This window comes from Acomys minous (genome assembly GCF_964271855.1).
Source record: "Acomys minous genome assembly, chromosome: 18".
In the NCBI taxonomy this organism is placed as follows: Eukaryota; Metazoa; Chordata; class Mammalia; order Rodentia; family Muridae; genus Acomys; species Acomys minous.
The window spans coordinates 64888007-64902788 of record NC_140501.1 but is presented as its reverse complement, the minus strand read 5'-3'; the positions used below and the strand labels follow the sequence as shown (position 1 = coordinate 64902788).

At 50.3% G+C, this 14782-nt stretch overlaps 2 protein-coding genes across 3 annotated transcripts in view; one reads left to right on the top strand and one right to left on the bottom strand.

Annotated features, from left to right (window-relative positions):
* Positions 1 to 14782, top strand: part of THTPA (thiamine triphosphatase) — a 45689-nt gene that overhangs the window by 23589 nt on the left and 7318 nt on the right. The window lies entirely within an intron of this gene.
* Positions 1 to 14782, bottom strand: part of ZFHX2 (zinc finger homeobox 2) — a 33244-nt gene that overhangs the window by 17846 nt on the left and 616 nt on the right. The window contains exon 1 of one of the 2 annotated variants that reach the window (XM_084767036.1): positions 12141 to 14721. The exons of the other annotated variant lie outside the window; for it this stretch is intronic. The gene's annotated coding sequence lies outside the window, so the exon portion shown is untranslated. Of the gene's footprint in view, positions 1 to 12140; positions 14722 to 14782 lie in introns of those variants that run through there. 2 annotated transcript variants of the gene reach the window in all.

Here is a 14782-nt window from a genome sequence, read left to right as displayed (position 1 = left end):
ACAGTAGCTCCTCTCCAAACTGGCACTAAAAACCGTAATGCTGTCCTAGTAGTAAGGGTACCAGCAGCTGTAAAGTGCTCATGGCATGGGCTTGGCACCAGCTGAAGACTTATTGGGCGCACACTTCATCTCACAGCGTTCTCAAGCTTTAAATGACCACCTGATGGTAACAGGGCCCCCAAAAGGCTAGGAATGGCTCAGCTCACAGAACAGCTGCCCCACACACGTGAAGGCCCGGGCTCTGTTTTGAGCTCTGCATCAATGGGTGTGGGTTCATGCTTGTAATCCCACAACTCTGTTGGGAGGATCAGTAGTCCTGGCTACATAGGGAGTTCAAGACCAGCCTAGGATACATGAGGGTGGGGCTGGGGAAAGCTGTCAAGCTGTCCTCAACATTATCAGTTGTCCAAGCATCCACCTGACTCCTCTACCACGGTCTCTAGTGACAAGAGGCCTAATGTTTAGGCGGCCTTTCTTTGGACAAAGGGTGAAGGGGCCGGCCTCTTTTTCCTGGGGCCATCTTTAATGCTCATCTCCAGATCCCCAGATTTTATATGGATCCTTGATCCAGGCACCATGTTGCCTTCAAGACTGTTCCCACTTCCCTCCTCCCGCTGGGAAGTCCAGCTAGGCTTGAAGGTCAGAACCTTCAAGGAATTCTTGGGGGGCAGGGTTAGCATGCTAACCAATGCAAGTAAGTACCTGGTCTAAGGGTCGAAGAGAGAAAAGGGAAGTGAGGAAACAGGACGGGGCTGAGGGGCAGAGCACGGATTCCTAGTGAAGTGAATAGTGGAAGCCCTGGCCTTGTTGGGGAAAGGTATTCCTCCCCAGGACCACGAGGGACCGAGGAAGGCAGGCTTGCTAGAGTTCAGTCATTGCCACAGGTTGGGCCTCACTGCCTTTTATTACCCAACCTGATGGAAGAGCTGAGGGTTGACGTGGCTTGATCTCACCTGCCTTGGCAGCAGAACAGCCTGGCTGACCAGCATTCGGCTCCCTCTCTGCCCTCACAGCGCTCCATCACAGTCCAGAGGCGGCCGGGACAGGCTCCGACCCAGGAGTAAGTCCCAGGCCCTGTCTCTGAAGCTTGACTCCCCGACTAGAAAAGGTCCACTGGTTGCTAGGTAGAAATCAAAGGGGCCCAGCTTTTGGCCAGCTTGTGGGTGCCACCCGCCACAGCACAGGGAAGGTCAGCTGGCGGCTGTTTAAAATTGCAAATCCCTTCCCTACCTCCCAGCTTTACCCCTCCTTTTCAGGAGAGAATTTCAATTGCAAATTTCTCTCGGCCTCACGCACCCGCTGCCCGTTTCCCTTGTCCCTTCCTTCTCAGTGTTTCCCCGTCACACACTGTTTATTAGACTTCTGTGGTCATGGTGGTCCCCACTTTTAATCCTTCCATTTCCCCCTTCTGTCTTCTCTCTCAATCTCTAGGTGCTTTTATTTATTTATTTTTTTCCCTTCCTGCCTTGAACTGGAGGTGGCGCGGAAGCGTCTAAAAGCCAACACACACCTACCTGCTTCTCCCAGGCCAAAATCCACGTTCACTGCCGTTTCTACCCACGGTCCCCAACATTTCTTAAGAGCAGCTCTCCCGTGGGGCGAGTCTCAGATGCAGGTAGAGGTAGAAGGCCCCCCTCACGCAACCTAACATTACAGCTCAGAAGGAACAGAAGACGAGGGGCGTCCTGGAGGTAGGGGACAGGAGAGGAAAGGGCTGGGCCCCTGCAGAGCCGAGGCAGTGGCAGCCGGGTGATTAGCGCGGAGATTGATGCGGAGGGGCGCCACAGACGGCAGAGAGAGTCAATAAAACGAGGGGATCGCATTAGAGGCGACAGGGAGAGCTTTAAATTACCAGGCTGCTGCCACCACGGGGGGATGGAAGGAGGGAGCCCTGAAGCCGTGGGAGGGTGGAGAGTTCTGAGGGTGTAGTCGCCCCCCAAAGATGGATCGCCGGCTGTGAAATGGCCCTGGGTCTCGGGGAGCTCTCTTGCGGCCCTTCCGTTTCTCCCCTCCCTCTCTAGTGCTCCAGACCCTCACCAGGGTGAGGAGGAGAGAAAGGGGAAGGCTGTGGAGAAACAGGCTTTTCTTTCCAGGAATTTATCACCTTTCCCCCTTGCCCTGGCTTTCCCGTCGTCCTGCCTCTTCCTCGTGAAGGGAAGTCTGGGGGTGCTTTCAAAGCGGTTATTGCTGTCCCACAAACACGAGGCAGTCATGATTACTACCCCAAAGAGGAAGGCAGATGGGTGGGTGGGTGGGTAGGGGGGTTCAGAGAAACAAAAAGGCTTGGATTTGAGGTTGCGGAGTGCTGAGTGGAAGACCCTTCAAGGCAGGCTGTGAGACCCTGGGAAACTGAAAGACACCCAGAGCCAGGGGGTCAAAGGCAGGGCCCTGACATGGGTGGAGAGACGCAACCCTCACTCCCAGGCCAGGGAGGCCAAATTTGAGGCCAAAGGGTACTTTGCCTCCATGCTCCACCTGGAGAAAAAAAACACCACTGCTCCCTGGCGGTCACAAGAGGGAACATCACCAAGGCCCAGCTCCTTTCTCAAAAGCATAAACAAAACCTGCTCTTCTGTTTGCCCAGGCCCAGGAACGGACCAAAGGTTTTGTGGCAGAGTCTGTCCCAGGGCAACAGTACATTTGCTTAAAATCTGTGCACAATGATTTTCACATCAGCTCTCCAAACATTTTTGCCTTCCACCAGCCTTCCCTTAGAGTGAATTCATGACGTGTGTGTGTGTGTGTGTGTGTGCGCGCGCGCGTGCACGCGCGTGCAAGCAGGGTTTTATGTGGCCCTAGCTGGCTCCTGTGTGTGTCATGAGGGCAGAATAGGTGGGCATGATCACACCGAGTCCCTCCAGCTTCCTGTTTCAATTTCCCAAGTGGGATTATAGGCAGGGGTTACCATAGGTGAGTGGCAGAGCTCAGGTTTTAATTTGCCTTCATTCGTTTTTAAGGTGCTATGGATTAAATTTGGGGACTTGCAGATGCCAGGCCAGGGCTCCTGCCTCTGAGCTCTTGGCTGCTGGGTCTGGGGACACGCATAATCGCAGAGCAAACTGAGGATGCTTTCCCTAGCTCTCACTCAAGCTAGGTGATAGCTAATACAGAGGCCCAAACTACTGTAGCCTCTCCCTGCATTTACTTTTTAATGGATTCATTTAGTGTTGTGGCTGTAGGGACTGAATCTAGAGCTTCCAGAGGCAATCTCTCTCTCACTGAGCTACACACATATGCAGACCTTTTAGGTTTGTCTTTATTTTTAAGTGCGTGCATGTGCGTGTGCGTGTGCGCGCGCGCGCGCGCAGATATTGGTGGAGGCCAAAGGCATTGGATTCCCTTTGGATCTGGAGTTACAGGCAGTGTGGAGTCACTAGACATGGGTGCTAGGAACTGGGTCCTCTCAGTCACTGAGCCATCCACCCCTGTTCCCTCCCCCCACCTTTTTTTTTCTGAGACATGGACTCATCTCTGAAGACCAGGCTGTGTTGAAACTCACAGTGATCCTCCTGCCTCTACAGCCTGAGTGCTGGAATTCAAAGTGTGCAGCCCCCCACTTTGATCTTCTAAAAATATTTTTTATTTAGTCTGTGTGTGTGTGTGTGTGTGTGTGTGTGTGTGTGTGTGTGCACGCGCGCGCGCCCAATTGGGTCAACAGGCTCAGATGCCCTGATGCACTGAATCATGCTATGTGCTCGATCCCACCTTCCTTACCCCCCCCCATGCCCCTCCACTCCTCTTCCGGCTTCCGTTTTAATTCTACATCCCTTCCCTACTGACCTCTCCATCCTCATAAATATTTAAGAAGCGATTACTTTGTGTAAGATTACGTTTTTTTCTATTGTTTTTTTGTTTGTTTGTTTTTAGTTTTTCCGAGACGGTTTCTCTATGTAGCCTTGGCTGTCCTGGACTCACATTGTAGACCAGGCTGGCCTTGAACTCACAACGATCCACCTGCCTCTGCCTCCTGAGTGCTGGGATTAAGCCACCGCGGCGCCACCACCACCACTGCCCAGCCAAATTTTTTTTCCTTTTCCTAAAAGAGTAGGGAAAAAAGTATGGAGGAAAGTGAAATAAGCAAGCAGAAGAAATGTTGAAGAGGACAAAGAAAGAGATAGTTAAGGCTGAGAAAGAAGAGACGAAGCTGCATCGTGATTTGCATATGTAAATATTGCAGTCTTCCAGACCGGCTGGAAGGCTGTCCCTGTCAGAGGAAGGCGGCTACTTTATACCTGGCAGGTTGCTTAAGGTGGGTTTGAGGGAAGCCAGTGAGATGGGAGGAGGAGAAGGGAAGACTCAGAGGAAGATGGAGGTCACTATATATCCTAGGGCAGCAGCATAGGGCGGCTCCGGTGCACAGGTCTATATGACCATTTGACAAGACTATTTATGTGCATGTGTAAGTCTACGCATGAGGTTGCTGGAGAGAGTCAGAAGAAAGGGTGTCAGATTTCCCTCAGGCTGGAGAGCCAGGCTGAGGTAAACTGCCCAAAGCAGGCACTAGGAACGGATCTCTGGAAGAACAGCAACACTATGACTAATGGCTGAGCCATCTCGAGTCCCCCTGTGTGTGCACTGGGGAGCCTCAGAGGGGCGTGTGCTCCACATGCCTTGGCCTTGAGTGGTTCTATGAAGCCTGCGCAGACCCCTTCTTTTGCAGGAGCACTTAGAAGTGAAGGGATCGAAGCCAGTGCCCTTAAATCCAGGCTCACCATCTTGTTTAATCCAGGCATAAGCTATCTCTGGAAGTGTCTCAGTTTGGAAGAATACCACTGTGAGGTCTGTATGTGTTTTCTGGATCTCGAAGTTGATGTGAATTTGTGTAATACAATAATACCATTTTAATACTATTTTAACAGTCTTGCCTATAATCCCAGCTACCTGAGAGACTAAGGCAGGGCGATCATAAACTTGAGCCTGTTTGGGCTACAGATTGTGGGATCCCATATCAAAATAACAAGTGCCAAGTTTGGTGTAATTCCAGCACTCAGGAATGGGAAACAAAAGGACTAGGAGTTCAAGGCCAACCTTGGCTATACATAGTTACATAAGAGCCTGGCTCAAAATACCAAAAATAAATACATAAATAAAAAATGTTTAAAAAAAAAAGCAGCTACAGGAGGATATAGCTCAGCGGTAAAACACTTGCCTAGCATGTGGGAAGCCCTGGCTCAATCTCAAATATTACTAAATAGATTGATCAATCAATCATGTTACAACAACTCCTACAGTTTGAATATCTCTATCCTAACATTCCAAAGTATGCCTGGGTATATACTGTAGTGGAGTGCTCACCTCATATGCACGAGGCCTGCAGCACTGAAAGACATAAACAAATCAAGCCCTCTTGGGCTTGGTGGCCCATGTTTACAATCCCAACATTCAGGAGGCTGAGACAGCAGGATTGCCATGAGTTGAAGACAGCCTGAGCTACATACATAGTGAGTTTAGGCTATTCTGGGCTACAGAGTGGCAAGACTTTGTCTCAACAAGGAAATAAAAACCCAAAAGAGAATGTCCAAATTTTGTTGTTGTTGTTGTTGTTTTGATTTTTCGAGACAGGGTTTCTCTGTTTAGCCTTGGCTGTTGTGGACTGGCTTTGGAGATCAGGCTGGCCTTGAACTCATAAAGGTCCGCCTACCTCTGCTTCTCTGAGTGCTGGGATTACAGGTGTGTGCTCCAAACAGTCTTCAAGAGCTGGAGGGACGGCTCAATGGCTAAGAACCCTGTCTGCTCTTCAAAAAGTTCTGAGTTCAATTCCCAGCCTTTCTTCCCAAAGGACGCCAACATGTCTTAAAATTAATTTCTGAGCAGCAATATGATTCTAGTACTGCATACGCCTATATTATGTGCATGAGTCACAGACATAACACAGGCACACTCAAATACTGTGGAAAACCCCCCTCTTCCTTTGGGGGCTTGGGAGATGGCAAAGTGGTTTAAAACACTTTCTGCCTTTCCAGAGGGTGCCGGCATCCACACATGTGCTACAATCCTCTGTAACTAGCTCCAGGAATCCGATACAAGCGGCCGCACCCATGTGCACAGAGGCAGATCGATCTCTGTGAGTTCAAGGATAGCCTAGTTTAGGCCAGCCAGGGCTACATAAGTGAGACCCTGTCTCCCAAAACCAAAACCAAAAACAACAACAACAAAAAAAACCAAACCAAAACAAACCAAAAAAACCCCAACAAAACAAAACAAAACCCAAACTTCCACAACTTAAAAAACCCACAAATTTCCCTCTGGCTAATGTTAGGCAACTCAGAAGCTTGGAGCTGTCCCCTTCTCACATCACCTTATGGAAGGGTGGAGTATCAGAGCTCTGTCAAGGGCCACACAGAGGAAAGCTAATTCTTTCTGCTCAGTGGATGGGGGCTGGGAGGTGGCTCAGAGGTTAACAGTACTGTCTGCTCAGAGGATGGAATCTGAGTTCTTCCTCTGACCCTGGGTGGAGAGGAGACGTTCTGATTTGCCTTAAGTCTTACGACAGTGCATACAGTTGCCCTCTCAACAGTTAATCCAACTTAGCCTGCCAATCACTTGGCCAGGATGCCACCCCTTAAGAAAGCCGATTCGCCCAAAGACCAGCTCTGGAAATGGGAGAAATAATTATCCCTTCAACGAGAGCGCATGCTCGTCTGTCTGTCCATCCCGGAAGCCCCTCCTCTAGTGCAGCTGTGTGCAGATGCTCACTGCGAGGCCCAACTGCATGCCTGAGTTCTGGCTCAAAAGTCTAACTTTTCCTTTTCTCCTTCCTGTCTCTTCTTTGGACAGCTGCCAAGGTAGTAAGCTTGACTATTCTATCTCCCTGTGTTTCCCTGACGTCCTCTGACAGCCACAGTTGCTTGCAGACCTATAGCTGCTCTGTACAACTCCAAAGGAGCAATGTTCTCTTCTTTCCCAGCTCTTTCCCCTTAAAGCTACCCAGGTTTTCAACCTTCCTGTCCTGTCATTTTTCTCTCACATTTTAATGAAACGGCCCTCAACCTTTCTATTGAGGCCATAAAAAAAAAAAAAAGGTCTTTGTTTCAAAGATAGAATCTCACTGTGTAGCTTTGGTTGGCCTGGAACTCCATATGTGTATGTGTCTGCTCAGATCTCTTAAGTTCGGAGTTGGAGAGATGGCTCAGCAGGGAAAGGTGCTTGTGGCCCAGGATGGACAGCCTGAACCTCACCCTGAGACCCTAAAGACGGTAAAGAACCACAAAGAACGCAAAGATGGAGTGAGAGAACCAACTCCACAAAGTTGACCTCTGATCTCCATACACACACGATTAAAAAAAAAAATTAAAGAAGTTAGCAGTCTACGTGTATTCCATATTAGTACATGAACTCCAGTAAGCAGTCTGACGTTACTTAAACAACAACAACAACAACAACAACAAAAACCCAACAACAAAACAACAAAACAAAACCAGACTGGGGCTGGAGGCGTAGGAGTTGGCAATAACCCCAGCACCAAAAGAAAATAAAAACCTCCCAGCGTTTGTAGTCAGACAGGCCCGGTATCGGACTGCAGTTCTAGTCTGTAAGACGCAACGGACCCAGCTGTGTGAGTTAAAACCTCTGTTCAGGCCTTTTCATGTGTTGTGAAGATTGGAACGTATGTCATGGGGTTTTGTCCCCCTTTTCTAACGGTTTAGATGTGATCAATCACATGCCTTATTTCCCAAAGGGAGAGAGAGAGAGAGAGAGAGAGTATCTGAAGTGTACTGCTCTTTGGGCACCTCTTTGGGGGCTGGTCAATTTGCTCACCTAAGACAGGCAAGCCCTAAGGTCCTGAGGTCACACCCATGTTGGCCCTAGCTCTCCCTTTCTGCATCATGTGGCTCACCGCTGTGTGCCGGCAAGTGCTCGGTGGCCGGCTGGCGGCTGGCAGAGTGTTTGGGGTGGTGGTAATTCCCAGGATGGCCCAGCCCTAATGAGTGTGATCTCGTTACACTCTTGCTGCTTCTAATGGAGCTAACCTCATTTCACAGCCATTAGAGATGGAGATGAGGCCCCGCCCACAGGCCCCACCAGCTGCAGTGTTCACAGCTATGGCCACGGGTCTTCCCTACTGATGCGGGTCTATTTCACCTCTTGTCTCCCTCTTTTTCCCTTGTCTTCCTTCCAGGCTTCTGTCCCCTGGTCCCCATTGTCCTTTTTCTATGTCCATCTCTCTCCTTCTTTCTTGTGTTTCTCTTCTGCCTCCATCTCTAGATTACTTTACGTTCATCGCCCTCCACATGGTGTCTGTCCTCTGCCCTCCACGTTTCCTTCTTTCTGCCCTCTCTGGCACCCTTCCCCTGCCCTTCCCCTGCCCTTCCCCTGCCCTCCACCTCTGCTGCCCTTCCCCTCCCCCGCAACACTGCCCTGTCTGGCCAGAGGACAAATCTCCTGGGGAAACCAGCAAGGACAAACAAAAAGCAGTGACTTCATTATATTGGTTAATTTGCCACTTCAGTTCCTCCCATAAGGGCCGTAACCAGCATGGCTTGAACCCAGGACTGACCCGGAGCTGACTTGAGGCCTTGATGTTTTCACACATGACCACTCAGTCTCCCTCATCCTGGGCTGTCTTTCCTGGATTAGAGGGGTCGGGAAGGGTTCAGACTCCCGGCCTTCTCTGAAGTTTTTCTCTATCCACAACCTTCCCTCCCTTTATACTTAAACTGTGAGGTCCCTCTCCTTCCAAAGTCACTTTCTCCATCTCTATCTGGTCCAGCCTGTGCAGCCTGTCCCTCTGTAGCTGAAGATGGCTTTGAACTCTGAGTCCTGCTTCTACCCTGCAAGTGCTAAGATGACAGATGACCACGCGCCACCATGCCCGACTGTCCAGCACCTATTTCTTGTTTGTTTTGCAGTCCAGGTTTCTCTGTGTAGCCTTAGCTGTCCTGGACTCGCTTTGTAGACAAGGCTGGCCTCGAACTCACAATGATCCGCCTGCCTCTGGTCTCTGTCCTCTCTATGCTCCACATTTCCTTTTCTCTGGCCTCTTGGCCACCCTTCCCCTCTGCTGGGATCACAGGCATGCACCACTTTTGCACCTGGCTGTTTCTTATTCTTATCTGCTTTTTTCCCTCCCGTTCTCCAGTGCCTCCTGTCTGTCTCTAAAGCACCAGGGTGTATCTCTGGGTTTGTAGAAGCCACAGAGCCTGGAGGAGCCAGAGGTGGAAGAGAGGGAGGTACCTGGGGCTGCGGGGCCAGTTTTCCAAACACAGGATGGAGGAAGCTATAGATGAGGGAAGACAGCCATTTGTAGAGAGAAGAGCCTGGAGCTAGAGGGTGGGGCGCAAGGGGCCGAGGGCCTCAGGCCTGAATAGCCAACAAAACAAGGTACGACATTTTTGGGTATGGGAAGGAATTCACTCCACTTTTTTTTTTTTCCCTCTAGGGAAACAATCCAGTCCCCTGCCTTCCTTCATTAAGAAGCCAAGTGATTGGCAACTGACTTTGACCTTTAGCTCAAAACCCAGTCCCAAAGGGAGAGGGTAGTTAGCCGTGACTGGAGGCTGCACTGGGGTAAAGTCTACACTTAAAGTAGAAATCTACGGCTCACACCCATCCCGCTCCATCCGCCTGGCACTCTAGCATGCTACAGACCCTGCATGCACATGCCCTCTGCTCCACTGGGGTCTCACACACCCTGGGCAGTTATGGTCTTTTAATTTTGTATGTTCCCGGGCTGGAGAGATGGCTCAATGGTTAAGAACGCCGCCTGCTCTTCCAAAGGTCCTGAGTTCAAGTCCCAGCAACCGCATGGTGGTTCACAACTGCCTTTAACGTGATCTGATGCCCCTCTTCTGGCCTACAGGTGTACAGGCAGGCACAACACTGTATACATAATAAATAAAGAAATATTTAATTGTATATGTTCCCATTTATACATCGTTCTGCTGGAATGGCCCTGCTGCGAATTCCAAGGCCTGGGCTCTGGTTCTGAAATAATCCTGTATTCCTTCCCAAACACAGGACGACATTCTAGTTCTTGCCTTTGACTTCTGGAGGGAGGGGGGAAAAGTTGAGTGCTGGACTGCGTTGGTAGGAAACAGAAAAGGAAGCCAGGTATGATGCTGCATGCCTGCAATCCCAGGATTTGGGAGGGAGAGGCAAGAAAAGATTAGGAGTTCAAGGCCAGCCTTGCTATGTAGTGACTTTGAGGCCTAGGCTACACGAGATCCCCCCATCAAAAAAAAAAAAAAAAAGAATAAAGGAAAACTAAAAATATCTTCTCAGCACTCAGGAGGCAGAGGTAGGAACATCTCTGCCACTGAAGGCCAGCCTGGCATTTATAGCGAGTTCCAGGATAGCTACAACTATATAACAGAACCTGTCTCAAAAAAGAAAGAAAAAAAAGAGACTTGTCTAGTAACACAGGAGTAGGTCTATCATTTGAACATCATCTCGAAAATCTTCCACCCCTGCCTCCCCAGCCAAGGATGGGTAGAAAAGGGACAGGCAGGCAGTTAGGCAAGTAATTCGCTGGGGGCTTTCCCAGAGGGCAGAAGGGACTCGGGAAGCCGAGCGGTGGGATGCCTTGAGCTTAGTGTGAGGAGCCTGGGAAGAAAGATGGAAAAATCAATGAAATGAGTTTCTAACAGTGAGGTAAAGGACCGCCGTGTCGGCAGCTTGTCACCTGCTGCAAAATATGAGCTGCCCAAGTCTACGGCTGCTGCTGACAGTACACATGGCCGTCCTCCCCCCCCACCCACCCCCAGCCCTTTCTGCTGCCAGGGCTTTCTTATTATAAGCTAGACTCTCCCCAGAGCTGCACGCATACACTCTCTCTCTCTCTCTCTCCCTTCCCTGCTAGCTTTTATAACTCATTCAGGGTCTTTTGGCTCCTTATTGCAAGAACAGGCCGGGCCCTGGGTGGATACACTCTTTTCCTCTGCTTTCTGTAGATTCGCTCTGAGACTCATAGTGAGCTCTGTAACCTCATGACTTTTTTTTTCCCCTCCAACAATGGGCAGTCAGATGTGAAGGTCATTTCTTACAGGGTTGTTTACACCAAGGTTTAGGCAGTAGTTAACTCCTATCTCTTGTCTTTTGGCCCACTTGGCCACCGTTCACATCCTTGTAATCACATTGGGACAGGCATTTAGGATGGCACTGGTATTGATTTATGAACTTTTGTGATCCTGGTGCATGCATGCGTGCACACTTGCGTATGAGTAAGGCTGATTCAGCCTTGGCTTTATCATAGGGAACGGGGATGCTATTTCAATTGAGATTTGCCTGCTCTCTCTGAAAACCTTGGGCCTTTTCTGGAACCTGTGTCTTTATTCTCCTCTGAATCTTCCCTAGGCTCCTAGGATGGTTCCTTCACGTTTTTCCTCATATTATCCCTAGGGACTTCCCAGGTCACCCTGCGAGTTAGCCTGCCTCCAGCCCCCCCACCCCCCACAACACACACTCTCTCTCTCTTCTCTGCCCAGGTTTGCCAGCCTTTCTACCCTGTTTCTGACTTCCCAGTGTGACTCTGTATGCAGACAGGTCTGGGCGACAGGATGAGAGCGAGAACAACCCTCAGACCCTCCGAACCTTTGCTCAGCAGGTATTTATTTAGAAAGCCTGTTCTGCGCGACAGGTACTTCGAGGTAGATATGCTGGTTGACACCTAAAATTCTAGAACTCAGGAAGACTGAAGCAAGAGGGTCCCCTCAAGTTCCAGGCCAGCCTGGGCTACAGAAGCTAGACCCTGTCTCAACTCCCAACTTACTCTCCCTGCAGAAAAGGAAGACACTGAGACTGGACAGCAGCAGCCTGTGCACGGGAGGTGACTGACTGGCTGTGCGTCTCCCACCTCTATCTCTTAAATGGACACTCTCCCCTCCACATTTCAAAACTCCCCTCCATATTTTATTCGGGTACCCGTTTCCACTCTGCCACTGCTCCGGCCTTCTCATCTGGATGTCCAGCTTTGGCATTCACTGCTAAACTCAGAGCCCGTTTCACACGATGCTTCCAACAGCGCCCCTCCCCGCTCACAGAGCCTTCTCCTCCTTTCCTTCCCCGTGGCTGTTATTTGTAGCTCTCTTTCTTTCTTGCATGCCCTTCCACCCTACCATCCCACCCTCAGTGCCTACTGTCTCCCGAGGTCACTTCCACTTCCTCTTGCTTTTGTCAGGATCTAGCAAACCTCGGGTACTCACAAAGTAGTTTGTGACAATTGATCCGAGCTAAGAATAGCTCTGGAGAAGCCAAGGCAACGACCAGAGACGGGAAGGAGGTCCTACAGATGTGACTGCGTCCAGTCCCACATGTGATGCACAGGGGCGAGTTGTTTCCGTATGGGGTCTCAATACGGTAACACCAGCTGCCTCTGACATCATGGAGGAGGGACTCTGTCAGGTTGCCAAGGCAACACAGCAATTTATGACATCAGAGGCTTGAAGTCTTTGGTTCTCAGGGGGCTGGGAAGATTCAAGTTCCTGTCAGTTGCAGTAAATGGGAATTGTACTTTCTCATCTCTTTTCTGGGTTCTCCTGGCTGGGCAGTAAAATACAAAGTGACGGATGAGGCTGACGGAAGAAACGCGGGTGGGACTCCCTTCCCTCGCTCTTCATCTCTGCAATTTTCTCTCCTCATAAGCATCTCTCTGTTAGGGCCCAGTGGTGGTCCGCCAAGCCATTTTCCCCAAATTGCTCACCCCTCCCCCTGCAGTGTTCTCTCTCTGCCTTGGCCATGCTGTGGGTCCTCTTCACACTAGAGGCATTTGTCTGCTTTGATACCCCACTCTTTCCTCTTTTCCCTTTCCAGGGATCCGAGCGGCTCTGATCTGCTCCAGCACTCCTGCCTCCGCCATCCGTTTACCTTCTTTGTACCATACCCTTTTCTACCTCATCTTATTCCGTAATTCTTCCCTTCCCCCACTCTGCCACCATATTCATTCGCTACTGCTTTTGTTGACCCGTCCACAGGGCTACTCTCTCATCGCCATCACCAGCTTTCCTTCTGTACGGCTATTAACTCACCTATTTATTATCTCATTCCATTTTTCCTCACTTGCTCCTCAGTCCCTCCCCTCCCCTACTCTCCATCCGGCGCATGGGTTTTCATCGGTCCCTTTGGCCATGCATTTCTTTAACTCCTGGCTTCTCCTTCCACCGTCTGGCTCATGGTTTTAATCCTTCTAAGCTGCTGGGGTCTGAAAAAGTAATGATGGGTCTAAACCCACGACAAACTCTCCACTGCTTTATCCACCTTTCCCGAATTGGACACGGCCCTTGTAGACGATAGGGCTTTCTGAGAATAATAAAACCTCTCATAAAGAATATTGCCGAACCCAAAGAGGATAATAGCAGGATCCCATGAGGAAAAATGAACTAAGAAGTGAAGGAAAAAAAAAAAACCACTGATAGCTAGAACCAGGTAGGGTGGAACTTGGGAGACCTAGAAAATATCCCCTTACAAAATTAAAGTTGGCAGTTAACTGACATAATGGCACTGCTTGATGAAGGAATGATATGCCCCCCTGGAAGACCATGACATTGATTTCTTGGCCTGTTTATGTGCCTTCACAAAACATAACCCCCACCTCTCTCTCTCTCTCCCAGCCCTCTGCTTGTGGCATCCTCTGCTGGGTTAAAATGCTGGGTAACAGGATAAGGGATAAACAAAACAAAACGGAACAACAACTTTGGCTGACCAAGGAGAAAAGGGAACAAAGATGGAAACTACACAAGGGAGCTCATCAGATAAAAGGATGTGAGACGGGATGAAATAAACTGGTGAGATTAAAAAAAAATGCATATACAATGGTAGGGTGGGGGAAGGGAGGAAAAAATTAAGTCAGCAGGGATGAGGTCTGTGGTGGAAAGCTCCTGGAAAAGCAGAGGACACACTGGAGACCCAAAGGCACATGGCAAACGAGGTGACCAACAATGCCAGAAGTTGCAAGGCTTCCGCGCTGAAGGTGAACACGGGCTGTTGTGGCCATGCTGACAGGGCACTGGGGTCTTCAGGGTAGACACATTAGCTCCATCCGCCTACTTTTCAGGCCACTGACCACACACAGGCTACCACTGTCATGGCTAATAAGAAAACTCCAAAGTAGCCGAAAAGGCTACAGTTCGTGCAGACAGACCCTTGAAGGAGAGCTGTGGATGGCCGAACAGTCAGGCAGGCTAGGCGTGACAACACAGGGACAGGGGTACAGTGGTGAGGGTCACTGGATGAGAAGTGTCACTATCAAGACAGTGACACACAGAGCTGGATTTAGATGGGGTGGGGAGCCAAGTGAAAAATGGCACAACCACAGATCAGTAGGGGTGCGGGCATAGTGCGAAGCGTGGTCCAGAGCTCAAAAAAAAAAAAAAATAATGATGGGCATAGATGAGAGCGGGTGAAGAGTCAGAGTGGCAGAAGAAGCAGGGCAGGCATGCTCCACCACGAATGGGGCTCCCCTCACCTACTTCAGGCAAAAATGCACATTAAAAGGTATCCACTTCCCCTCCCAGCCGGCACCTCGGCGCCCTAGACCATCCATCAGCCCTTCCACCCGGGGTTCTCCCCCATCCCGCAGCCAGCTGAGATCCTCTGCGCCGCCGTAGGCCCCTCCAGGAGGCTGATAGCTCAGAGCCCTCGCACTCACCCGGCCTCCCATTCCCTCCAGGAACCCCGCTCCCGGTACAGCTCGGCGCGGTTACGTCTAGGCTCTCGCTACCCTCTGTCTGTCCGGCTGGCCTCTAGCTTTCCCTTCTCCGTTTCTCCACCCCTGCCTCTCTTCTCCATTTCCACTCGCGCGCCCTTTCTCCCCCACCCCTCCACCCCCCAGCCCGCACCACTCCTGTCC